Below are 13,616 nucleotides of genomic sequence, written 5' to 3' on the forward strand. Positions count from 1 at the left end.
GGAATTGTCCAAAACAGAATGATGTGCACTAACAAAGTGTCCACAAACTCATCTGAAGGTGTAGAGATCTTTATTCTTCCAATATCATCATGGTACAATCAATGATTCAATGACTCGACACGTACATGTTTCGACCAACAGGCCTGCCTCAGGAGTCTTAGAAATCATTGAACAAAAATAACCTGATATGAACTTATTACCAAAACACGTGGACGCTGCCCATATTCAAATGAAATTGGCACGTAGAGCACCTCAAACCGACACCACAAGTTCAGTTGGTTTGAGGTGCTCTAAGTACCAATTTCATTTGAATATGGGCAGCGTCCACATGTTTTGGTAATAAGTTCATATCAGGTTATTTTTGTTCAGTGATTTCTAAGACTCCTGAGGCAGGCCTGTTGGCTGAAACATGTGCGTGTCGAGTCATTGAATCATTGATTGTACCATGATGATATTGGAAGAATAAAGATCTCTACACCTTCAGATGAGTTTGTGGACACTTTTTTAGTGCACATCATTCTGTTTTGGACAATTCCATTCTTCGTTTCTGATATTTTACTTGTGGTTTTGTTTTTCCCCCTGTTTTCTGCTCACTCTTCTATAACACACCATCAAACAATAGAGAAAATTCACTCTGCATGAATCCCAGGAAGTCCAAAGACGCAGAGTGAGCCAGGTCTTCAAATGAACCGCTCTTTAATGGCATCTGGGGACAGACTTAAAGATCTCAATCTGTATACTTTGGAGGAAAGGCGGGAGTGGAGAAATATGATAGAGACATTTAAATACCATGTAATATAAATGTGCATGAGTTGAGTCTCTTTCATTTGAAAGGAAACTCTGCAATGCGAGGGCATAGGATGAAGTTAAGAGGTGATAGGCTCTGGCGTAATCTGAGGAAATATTTTTTTACAGAAAGGGTGGTAGATGTGTGGAACAGTCTCCAGGAAGAGTGGTGGAAACAGAGACTGTGTCTGAATTCAAGAGGGCCTGGAATAGGCATGTGGGATCTCTCAGAGAGAGATAATGGTTGCTGCGGATGGGCAGACTAGATGGGCCATTTGGCCTTTATCTGCCATCATGTTTCTATATACAGGATGTCATCTAACCATACAAAGGACTCGGCATGAACCATGTTTTGCCAAAGAAGCCTGCATCAGGAGTCTTACAATTTCTTTTTCCATATGTGTTGTGATAACTTTCCTAAGCTTACTCTGTATTGCAATATATATATACTGTATGTATATATATATTTATATATATATATATATATTTATTTTTTTTTGTTCTTATTGCATTTTGCTGAACTTTCCTGTAGATATAATTTGAAATTATATTTGTTTACCAAGATCTCTCTCATGCACTTGTTTTCACTGAAAGTCGTCATCTTATTTTTCTTTTGGATACATTGATATAATTTTGTATCTGTATCTTATTCTTTTATTTGTAATGCAAATTAGCATCATTCATTTTTGTATATTTCATGATTTGGAAACATTTGCTGATATTGTAATACAATACTTTTAGCATTTTCCATGTTTTGAATATACTTGTTGATATTGCAACTTATTGTCATTCTTTTTTTTTTTTGGTATGTTTTATGATTGGGATTTTATCCGTGGGCATTGACTAATCTCAGAAATATTGACTAACCTCAGAAGCATTGACTAACACCCTGGTATGTCATTGATTGCAATTTATGTTTTTATGCCATTTCACTGTTTTTATAATTCATTTTAATATGTATGTTGTAGGACTCTTGGTGCAGGCTTATTTGCCGAAACATGGTCCGTGTTGAGCCCTATGTATGGTTAGATGACATTCTGTATATGTTGCATTGGTTGTCATTAAAGTGGGGTTCGTTTGAAGACCTGATTCACTCTGCTTCTTTTTGTACTATTCTATAACACTACACATAGTTTCTCAGTATGCCCTTGATCCATCCATGTCACTCCCCTGGTCATGGTTCTTAAAAGATGTGTGCTATAGGATTTAGGTATCCGGTGATACAGAATAACATGAAGGCCAATGTGCACACAGAACCAAATTAGTACCAATTAACTTCAACAATTGATTGTTGAGGTCAATTAATTGATAGTTAATGGTTCATTAAGCAATTTGCATGCAATTCTTGGATCCACACCAAAATTCCATTGCCCAAATTTGAGCACCATATATAGAATCCAGGGTTTGTTTTTGTTTCATTAAAGACATGCTAATGTTTTTAGCAAATCATCTTAACTTTGAACATATAGTAAAATGAAATAGCACATACTAAATCTTAACATGATTACATAAAAACACACACTTCAGCCTTCACACCCTTACAAACAGGCACGTCTAAACTGAGGAGACTACTAAATCTTGCAGCACATAATTTGATGGACCTAACCAGCAATGCATTGATACTTCATGGTGAGCTATATAGTCAAAATTCAGTCTTAAGGCAGTGGTCTTCACTCATTTTTAAATGGGGGCAATTTTGGATCCAAATAAGCTGAAGGAGAGCCACAAAATATCTTCTCAGGTGAGGCCACATGACTGCTGACAAGTTTATGTCAATGACATCCACCCCACCAGCACTGCCTTCAAAACCTTTTATTGGGTGTATTGCCAAGGTGGTGGACATTTCCAAATGCATTCTCTTTATCTACTGAGCAGTGCCTTGTCCTTCAAGCATCTGGCTCCCCCATTCATCCACTTCCCCCTTTCAGTCATGAATTTAAATAGAGAGGCAAGGAGCAGCAGAAAAAAAAAAGCCAGAATATTGCTGAGGGCCGCCCCAGAGGTCTCCAGGGGCCATTGGCTCCCGTGCCTTGCATTGAAGAACACTGCCTTAAGGTGAGGCCAATTGTAGTAAATGCTCACCAGGTTGCTCAACTGTTTGCATCAGTTTCTATTCTAAAAGTAATATGATATTGGCACAGTTATATATTACTACTGTATAACTGAAATGGATTGGAACCTCTACAATGTAGACAACAGAACAAAAACACACAGGTTCCACATGCAATTGCAATGATCTTTCAACAAGAGGAAAAGACTTCAGAAGCCTGCACCATCAAGAATATTAAATTCTGACAATGGTAACTCAGCAGGACAGGTTCTCTATCATTGGTCTTAAAAACCTCTTGTGCCCGATGGGAAAATTTTTTATTATGCGATAGTGTATTTAACACATATCTTATAATCAGTACTTGTGATTAGTAATATGATGCACTTATCTTAAATTGCTGATAAGAGCTCTTAAGATCATTGCAATTGCATGTGGAACCTGTGTGTTTTTGTACAGTTATATATTAAACATGCCTAGTTTTAACAATGTACATTTATCATCCATGCCCTCCCCCAAGTTTCATTTTCAAAAAAGCATACAATTAGAAAACAAAGTAAAAAGATACACATTCTATCGGTTTAGGAGTGGGAGGGCAACTGACCTCAATTTTGTTAGGGCTAATGGAAGCCCTGACATCTAAAGCTGTTCAGTGTCTCCTCTCCTCTGTGGATCTTGACAATGCTTCAAGTTTGTAATCACTTTCTGTTGCTCAGTGGCAAGATGTAACACAGCTGCTTCTGATTTTCAACTCCTGCATGAAAGAAGCCCATTTATAGGTTAGGAACCATCCTATGTAAACAATTAAATACTCAAAATTCTTGCCTAGGAAGAACCGATGCACATTTTACAATTCCACTGACAATGGCAGCATTACTGTTCTCCTTCAAGAACAAATTTCTTCCTCTTTCCATCTCTTGCAAAATATCTAACACTTTGGGCTCCTTTTACTAAGCCGCGTTCGGGCTTTAACGCGCGGAATAGCCCCTTGCGCTAGACCTTAACGCCAGCATTGAGCTGGCGTTAGTTCTAGAAGCGTAGCGCGCGGTAATTTCCTGCGTGCGCTAAAAACGCTAGCGCACCTTAGTAAAAGGAGCCCTTTGTTTTACTACAGTTACGGTAAATAACAACAGCAAAAAAAATCTATCCTCTATATACATGGTTCAAATTGCACTGAAAAACAGAAAGGGGATGCTTTTTGACATTCCATCATAGAACAAAGTTCTCAGCTGGTGCTTGTCAGTAATAATAAATGTGTTAATGATCCAACTCTCTATTGCTTTGCTATATACAACAAAACAGAACAAGAAAGGGGATCAGAATTGGCTGCCACATCAGACACAATCCTTTTAAGAAGGCATTTAGCAAAATATTTAAATTTTCCAGTTTCCTTACGCTGATATGCCACAGGGAGTATTGGCTTATAAATGCGGGATTCTTTTTTATTAACAGAAGAAAACATTTATAAACTGGCAAATTACCTTAACTGAGCGACAGCACCGAAATTCTTATGCTTCAGACAAGAATAAATGGAGAGGTGCACAGAGATGGCAATTCTCTCATTAGGAACACTCATTTGAAGGCTCTCTCACACTCACACTCTTTGAGTCCTTCTTCCACTCATTAGAGCCCCAGCATTATTTAATTAATTATAGAAATAAACAAACATAGAAAAATGAAGGCAGATAAAGACCATATGGCCTATCGAGTTTGTCTATCCATGCCTTCTACCATCCCGCCCTCGCCCTTAGACATCCCAATGAACTTGTCTGAAGCTTTTTTTGAATTTAGGTGACAGAGGGTGGTGCTTAATGGAGAACGCTCTGAGGAAAGGGATGTTACCAGTGGTGTGTCTCAAGGTGCCTCAGTGTATAAATGTGAATATTTTCCAGAGAAACACATAGCAAAGAACATAGAAAACTTCATTGACACTACTCTCAGAGAACTTGGAGTGAATTTGGATGATGCACCATACACGATTGACAAAGGATCAAATGTGGCTGCAACTACTGTAAAAAGGCATGTAGATTATCTCACCGGCTAAATGCTTCCACTGACACAGCCTGGAAGAAAGTCATGTCCATGAACCCCCAACGGATGCCAGCTGGACAACTATTCCCATGAATTGGTCAAATATGTAAACCAGGCATACAGTCAAAAAGCTTTAAACATGGGAGAGAAATGAGGCCATGGTGTGGCTTGTGCAACATGTTTTCACCAATTTTGGACAGTTTTGATGTGCTGATTCCACTGCTGAAGGAAAGAAAACAGGAACACTTGATTTCTCAAACTGATATCGACCTATTGGTGGCAGTGGTGTCCTTCATGGATATTTTTCCTCCGTTATTCAATACTCTCAAATATGCCGACATTCCCAATTTGCAAAATTCATTGCTGGCTTATTATACTCTTCACGCAGCTTAGCAACCATAGTGTTCCGACAGTGATGTGATTAGTCTGATAAAAAAGAATTTCTAGCGGCATTTACTGGCAACTACTGGAGCAGTTTGACCATGCTGCACTTTGGCAACATATTTTGATCCAGCTTTGGAAGGATTTAGTTTTGTGAAAGACCTAAAGGATTGCCGAGGGCTCTTGAAACAAGTGAAGTCCTCCCTTCACATGCTGGCCATTGAATCTACTGACTCAACTGCTGATGATGTTACTGAAGCAGCCTCGGCTTCTGCAGAATATATAACAGATGTGAACTTGAGCGTACCACTGGAACCTTTACACAAGAAGCTGAAGATTGATCCAGATCCATTCTCATGGTGCAAATGTTAAGAGACAAGGTACCATAATCATTTTCAGTCACTTCTGTTTTGATTTGCAATGACTGGAGAAACTAAAAAGCAAATAAATGCACATCACATAGACTTTTTCTAAGTATTTGAAAAATAATGTTATGCTTATGCATGTTGTGTTTTATTGTGTACGTCTAGTGACATGAGCTAAGTATCGAGGCGCACATTGGAACAGAGAGTTGACGATGAAATGAGAAATTATGAGAGAGAAGCGAACCCATCTCAACCTCATTTTGACCCACTGAAGTGGTGGGGCCTCCACTGCAAGACATTTCTGTTATCTGACATTGCTAGATGACTCTAAGTAATTCCAGCATCTTAAGCTGAATGTGAGCGACACCTTGGCACATTCAGTGCTAGTCACATAATTATGTCACAATGCAGCACCATGTATCCTGAAACTGTTGAGTTATTTTGATTGTGCTTGAGGGGTACAAAAATAAGCTGATCAGGTGATTTTGGAACAATGACCGGCTCAGGCTGAGTGTACATGCAATAGTTTTTGTTATTGCTGTTGCAGTCACATGACACGACTTGCACATAGTAGTACTTTGACCATTACCACTGCGATGTGTGTCTGCCATTTATGGATGAATGGAAATTGCATATATTATTTTTTTTTTCAATCTTTATTAAATTTTTACATTCTACAGAGAAATGCAATGCACAAATATATTATAAACATATGTAAACATACACAATAAAATTCTTAACAGAAACATACCATTATTTACCCATCTCACCCTCCCTAACTCAAACCCCCACCCTATCTTCAATTTGTCTGGCAGGCCAATCATTCCATCATTCAGACTGCTTAAATTAGGTCATATTCCCTGATCTTTCAGCCAAGTTAGCTTCATACCTATAGAAGAGACATACAGTTTCCCACCCAATATGAAAATTCAACAGTGTGAAATCCTTCCAGTTCTTAACAATTGACTGTATTGCCACTCCAGATAGAATCAAGTACAATTTGGTTTTATTTACTGTTAGTAAAGTTGTTGAAGTAGCACGTGCTCCGCTTATCACCATACCATATGATAAAGGCACACAAACTTCCAATATGCTTTGTATTTTATTCCACACATCTTGCCAGAATGTTTGAACCAATGGGCATAAGAATAAAAGATGGTCAAGTGTACCCACCTCTTTTTTGCAGCTCCAACATACATTAGACTTATTAGCGTCCAATTTTTGTAACTTAACCGGACTCCACAATGTTCTGTGGAGCACAAAGTAAAGAGTTTGTCTTAATGAAGCTGAGGCCATGCATCTTATCCTTTGAATCCATATCCTCTTCCAGTTTTCAGGTGAAATCAAACATAGCAACTCCCTAGACCAAATAGATTGAAGACCGGAAAGAGGTTTCCTGGGTAGGTATGAGCATAGGAGCTTATACCAGCTTGAAGCTTCATGACCTTGAACCTCCACAGTATAACATATAATTGGCAAGCTTGGTTGATCCTTTAAAGCAGTGGTTCCCAAACCTGTCCTGGGGGACCCCCAGCCAGTCAGGTTTTCAAGATATCCCTAATGAATATGCATGAGAGAGATTTGCATACCTGTCACTTCCATTATATGCAAATCTCTCTCATGCATATTCATTAGGGATATCTTAAAAACCTGACTGGCTGGGGGTCCCCCAGGACAGGTTTGGGAACCACTGCTTTAAAGTATTAAGTGGTGTGAAACCGACTTAATAGCATGTTGGAATTGCAACCATTTAAATTGCATATAGAAAATTGGAAGACTGGGCATCCAATTGGCAGATGAAATTTAAATAAAAATAAAACACCATTGCTGTCACAATTGGAATTAGTTTGGCAGTTAACATTGCAGTGCCAGTTAGCAAGAGGTCTATATTCATCAGTTGTAGCCTAATCTGCTAACACTGTGTCTGGAGTCAGGAAAATGCACTGCAGATCATGGGTAAGGGTCAAATGCGTCATGAGTCACATAGAACACAAAAGATGACCCACTGATAGCTCTGGCCTGTACCATGCATGGCCCTATAGCTTCCAAACAAACCAACAAAAAGAGTGGTTATATATATATATATACTAGTCTTGAAGCCCGTTACATTAATGGGTGCTAGAATATATGTCTGTCTTTCTTTCTTTCTCTCTCCCTAGCCCCCTTTCTCTGTCTTTCTGTCCCTCTCCCTGCCCCTGTGTCTTTCTTCCTTTCTTTCTGTCTCCTTCCCTCCTGCTGTCTGTCTGTCATTTTTTCCCTGCATTTCCCCGTGCAGCAGCAACAGCATTTCCCCCCCCCCCCATTTCCCTGTGCAGCAGCGGTATTTCCCTTCCCCTCCAAGTCCCTGTGTAGCAGTAGCAGCATTTTCCCCCACCCCCCTTCCCTACTCTTACCACGATGTGGCCTGCTCCTTTTGGCCCCTCCCCCTTCCCTTCCCGTGGTCTAGCCTGCTCCAAGGGCCCCCCTTCCCTTATTGCATTCCTCGCAGGCAGGCCCAGCTTCTCCCTGCACGTTACCTTTTTTTAAATTGTGTTGCCCTCCCTCGCATGGCTGCCTGCCTGCCTGTTCCGTTGAGCGGCTCGTGGCTGTAGTCTTTCTTGTCGGCGCTTCCCTGCCCGCCCTGCAGTCTGGCCTGCTCTGGGCAAATTTTTTTTTTAAGTTTTAAAGTTGTCGCGGCGGCTCCTCTCAATCCCCGCCAGCGTCGGAAGCCTTCTCCGACGCTAGTGCAGCTTGTGAGAGGAGCCGAAACCACAATCTTTTGGAGAGCAGGGAGTCCAGTGCTGGCGGCCAGTCCTGCCGGCGAGTGTAAGTAGATGCTGTAAGACTGGGGACTCGTGCATGCGCACTCCTGCGGCCACGGACCTACATCTCACGGAAGCACGGAGGTATGAGTGCGCATGTGCGGCTAGGGTTTTATTATATAGGATATATATATATATTTTTTTTTTTTAATATATATATTTTTATTTATTTATTTATTTATTTTTTTTAAATAAAATGTTCAAATAAACCCTATGTCACCATACTAGAAGATGAGTCTTCAAAGTTGAGAGAACTTTGTTTTACATTCATTCAAATGAGCTGAAAAAAACATATGCAGAAAGGAGCAGGTTTGCTCAGTGCTTTCCACTTGTTCTGAGATCTGGGATCTGTCTTAGTATCAGATGATATCAGCCACTTTCTGAGATGTTCTGAGAGAAATGAACATTTCTCTGGGTTTATCCTTTTGCTATTATCATCATCAGCAATAATACAAGCTCTTTCTGTCACGTAATAGGATTCCTGAGGAAGGCCCGTGTTGGGTCTATCATTCCACTCTTGAGCTCAATAAAGAAATGTTGCTGTCATCCTGGTCTATTTGTATGGTCTATACCACTGGTTGTTTTTTTTTTTTTTTAAATGTCTTCTAAACCCTAAATATGCCTCATTCAATTCTGTTTGGCACAGGAGAATGTGCATTTGCATGAATCCATCAGTTTGTACATATTAGCAATTTTAATCTAGGTGATACTTGTACATATATGCTGTGAAATTCAGCAGTTTCAAGGAGATGTGTCCAGAGTGTGGTTTGGACAGGCCTTCAAAGTTATTTGTGTATTCCATATTTTAGAATGGCAATACACAATTTTGAATATATATATATATTTTTTTAAAATCTCCATTAGCATTTGCACCTGCTTTCCATTAACACAGCGGTTTGCAAACTATTCATTTGGGCCTAGGGCTTGGAAGAAAGCTTGATGTAGGAGCTGTGCTTATCTTTCTAGTGTTCAAAGCAACCTTCAGTTGCAAAAACACTTACTGTGGGAGGATGACGCTACTCCTTGATCAATTTCCCACTTGACATGCAGATTTCCAAAATTTGCTAAATGCATGCATATATAACAAACACATCAGCATCTATGTATGCATATAGCATTATTTATATGTGGAAATCTCCTAGTGATTCTGCCTTTAAAATGTATTTTTTTAGGAAAATGGATGCATGTTCTCTTAGGCTTCCACAGCTGGCATCATGATTGTTGCAGTTGTCCGCATCTTGCCGTGTCTTAATAGGTGGATCCAACATTACAGAAAGCCACAGCATGATGACTGAAATGTTGGTTCTACTTGTTTCATTCTTGTCACATCTGAATAACTGCAACAATCAAAATGGTTGTAGTTGTACTATGCAGGAAAAACACTGTGCTTCTTTGATGGAGCTATATGTATTTTAAAAAAGTTTTCATATCTGCTGACACTCTAAAACAGGGGTGCTCACACTTTTTGGGTTTGCGAGCTACTTTTAAAATGACCAAGTCAAAATAATCTACCAACAATAAAATTTTAAAAAACACAAAGCAAACTGTACGCAGAGAAAATGCTAATTATCATTTATATTCCGCGGGTTTTCAAAGAGGTCAAGGCAGATGACTTTTATGCAATGTCACCTCAGTAACAACTATACAAAAATAGACAAATATACCCCCTCCCTTTTTAGTAAACTACGATAGCGATTTTTAGTGCAGGGAGCTGCGCTGAATGCCCTGCGCTGCTCTCGATGCTCATAGGCTCCCTGCACTAAAAACCGTTATTGCAAAATATAGACAGCAGATATAAATTCTCAAAACGGACACATTTTTGATCACTAAATTGAAAATAAAATCATTTTTCCTACCTTTGTTGTCTGGTGATTTCATGAGTCTCTGGTTGCACTTTCTTCTTCTGACTGTGCATCCAATATTTCTTCCCTTCTTTCAGCCTCCTGTATGCTTCCTCTCCTCCAGACCTCATTCCCTCCCCCAACTTTTTCTTCCTCTCTCCCTGCCCCCTCCCCTTTCTTTCTGTCTTTCTCTCTCCATGTTTCCTTTCTTTCTTTCTCCATGCTCCCTTTCTGTCTCACTGTCTTTCTCTCTCCATGCTCCCTTTCTTTCTTTTCAGAGGTAAACAATATTTTAATAGTTTAAAAGGATGTACACAACAAAACAATCTTTTGTGTGGTTTCCTCTGTCCTTTTTGAGGTGTCCTACTCGTCAAAATTTCTTCATTGCTGCATCAATATCTGGAATCTGCTCCTTCAGCTGGTTCTACCGATCAGGAAATAAAGCAATTCCTGAAACATGTTCCCTTCAGTACTGTCTTCCTGTGGATTCTTAGCGGAAGCCTTTATTTCTTTTGCAACCTTCTGTTTCTCTCTCTTAGTTTTAGCTGAAGGATGTTCTTTCTTTCTCTTCTTCCTCTCACGTCTATCATCTGAGTCACTGCAAGATCTGGTTGAGCTTAAGTTCTCTTTGGTCTTAGGAATTCTAAGCCAAAAGCCCTCACCAACACCTTTGTTCACGCTGCGTCGAAAAACTAGAACAGACCTCTGTACAGACCAACGCTATCTCCATGCTCCCTTTCTGTCTGTCTCCCTGCCCCCCTTTCTTTCTCCCTCCCCTCTCCCAAGCCACTGCTATCAGGGAACAGACCGCTGCCATAATGAGGACGTTGATGCGCCGGAACGACCAACCTTCCCCACCCCACGTCAATTCTAACATTGGAGAGGAAGTTCAGGGCCAGCCAGGCAGCGATTGGCTGGCCCGGAATTTCCTCTCTGACATCAGAACTGACGTTGGGTGAGGAAGGTTGGTTGGCCCTGTGCTTCAGCGTTCTCTTTACAAGGTTGGGAAGCAGGTAGAACAGAAGGCAACACAAGTCTATCACGGAGCCCGAGATGGGCTCCGCGATTGACTTGCGTTGCCTTCGCGATCTACTGGTCGATCGCGATCGACCTTTTGGGCACCCTTGATCTAAAACATTACAGGGTTGGTTGGTTTTACTTATGTATTTTGAATGCATAGACCCTATTAAATATTTTCTGGCTTAGATGACCAATATAAAAATTACCCTCCAAAGATACTGTATATAAATGGTATAACTTACAAGTTTAGTTTTAATTTGATATACCGCCTATCTAATAGTGCAAGTAGTGTATGTAGCACCAGGGATTCCAGATTTGCCTCTTCAGTCTGCAAAAGAAATACATGAGCTCTTCTCTTTGGTTCCTAAACATGGATACTGCCCTATAAGGACAAGAGACAGGGCTATTCAGATTGGGTCTCCAAAAGTAAATGAGGCATTAGAAATGGAAACAAGAAGGCATGTGAAGATCAAAGGAAAGTTTAGTAGGAGATCTAGGGACCACATTCCATGACTGATAGAATGAACTCATCTCTTTTTTTATTTGAGACTTAATTAGGGCTTCTGCTCTTATGTGTTTATACACTGTAAATGTTAGGTGTTTATTATCTAGCTAATTAAGGGTTATCTGAAAGTACAAAAAAAATCTGTGATTTTACAGCACAAGTGCCATTGCTAGGTTTCTTCTCATGTGGAATCAAATGCATACATTTGTGCAGCTAAGACATCACTGGCATGGAAAAGGCAGAGAAACAGAAAAGAGAATTCAGGAAAGCAAGGGGAAGGCCATAGAAGTATTATGGAAAGAGGGAGTTTTCCAATGTTATCCAATAAACACCTATTCTACTTTTTTTTGTATAAATTTGGTAAGGCTCGTTATCCATATTGGCAAAGTTGAGTGGAAGCAAAAAGTCCATTAATCTGCCCAATTTACTTTCTGACACATGCCAAACATAGACCTTTCCCTTCATTTTATGATTGTTCCACTGTGTTTTCTTTTTATTGCAGGCATGTATTGCTCAAAAAGATGCAATAAGAATAAAGCAGGTTATAATTGCAAAATTGTTTCCAATTATCATGGCTAAAAATAAAATAAATCATGTCCTGAATACCTGTTCTGGCAGGGTCCTCAATGATATTAGAGAACTTGTTCAAACAGGTAGAGCAGCATCAGTGCAGCTCAAAAACAGACTCTTCTTCTAACAGAAAACCATGGTGTGCTGTGGATTTTAAAGCCCTAAGAGGGAGGGTCACACAAATTTGCACTAAGAGACATTTAAAAATGTATTACATGGAACAGCATTATAAGAAATGTGCTAAAAATGGAGGTGTGCTATTTGAATAGGAACATTTTCTATTAAGGTCTTCTCATACAGTGCATAAAAACATAAGAATAGCCTTACTGGGTCACACCAATGGTCCATCTAGCCCTGTCTCCATGGTTGCCAATCCAGGTCACAAGTACCTGACAAAAACCTAAATAGTAGCAACTTTCCAGTGGCTTCCCCCATGTCTGTCTAAACAGCAGACTATGGACTTTTCCTCCAGGAATTTGTACAAAGCCTGTAGACACTGACTAATATTCTAATCCAATGATGGCAAACCTTTTAGAGACCGAGTACCCAAACTGCAACCCATAACCCACTTATTTATTGCAAAGTGCCAACACGGCATTGGGCTGCTGGGCAAAAGGGTGGGTGATGTGAGAAATGTCCTCAGGAGCACATGGAGAGAGGGAGGAGAGCAGCCTGGCCCCGCATCCCAGTGGCTTTCTAGTACCATGTTTCCCTGAAATAAGACACTGTCTTATATTAATTTTGGGTCCAAAAACACACTAGGGCTTATTTTCAGAGATCTCTTTTTTTTTTTTCTCCCTTCCTCTCCTCCATCCCAATTCTTCCTCTTTCCTTTCTGCCCCATGTGCAGCGTCTTTCCTCCCCTCTCACCCATTCCCTTGTGCAGCATCTTTCTATCCTTTCATCCCATCCCCCCTCCCATGCAGCAGAAGCCCGAAAGCAATTTCATTGTGTTGCTTTAGATCTAATCTAAGCATTGTTCTTGTATGCCACATCTTCCCTATAAAACAGAGCTTTAAATGATTAACAAATAAACAAATTACAGATCCTTAAACTGAATTTCAGATGTCATAATATTTCTGAACTAAAAAAAGACTTGAGATCTTATAACAGAGCAAACTCATTAGTGTAAAATGAACAATAAGAGTTTAACTAACTTGGACAAACTACTGGTGGAACTTGTTTTCCAGCTCGAACAGGACTCGCACTCTAAGGAACATATAATGGAGACTAGTGCTGCCCGATTCGAATCGGTTCACTGATTCACTT

The 13,616-nt window shown here is 39.9% G+C and overlaps 1 protein-coding gene across 10 annotated transcripts in view; it reads right to left on the reverse strand.

Annotated features, from left to right (window-relative positions):
• Positions 1–13,616, reverse strand: part of ZMIZ1 (zinc finger MIZ-type containing 1) — a 1,043,290-nt gene that overhangs the window by 500,204 nt on the left and 529,470 nt on the right. For all 10 annotated transcript variants that reach the window (XM_033942175.1, XM_033942176.1, XM_033942168.1 and 7 more), the window contains exon 6: positions 3,438–3,587. The gene's annotated coding sequence lies outside the window, so the exon portion shown is untranslated. The remainder of the gene's footprint in view (positions 1–3,437; positions 3,588–13,616) is intronic.

This window comes from Geotrypetes seraphini, chromosome 4, assembly GCF_902459505.1.
Source record: "Geotrypetes seraphini chromosome 4, aGeoSer1.1, whole genome shotgun sequence".
Taxonomy (NCBI): domain Eukaryota; kingdom Metazoa; phylum Chordata; class Amphibia; order Gymnophiona; family Dermophiidae; genus Geotrypetes; species Geotrypetes seraphini.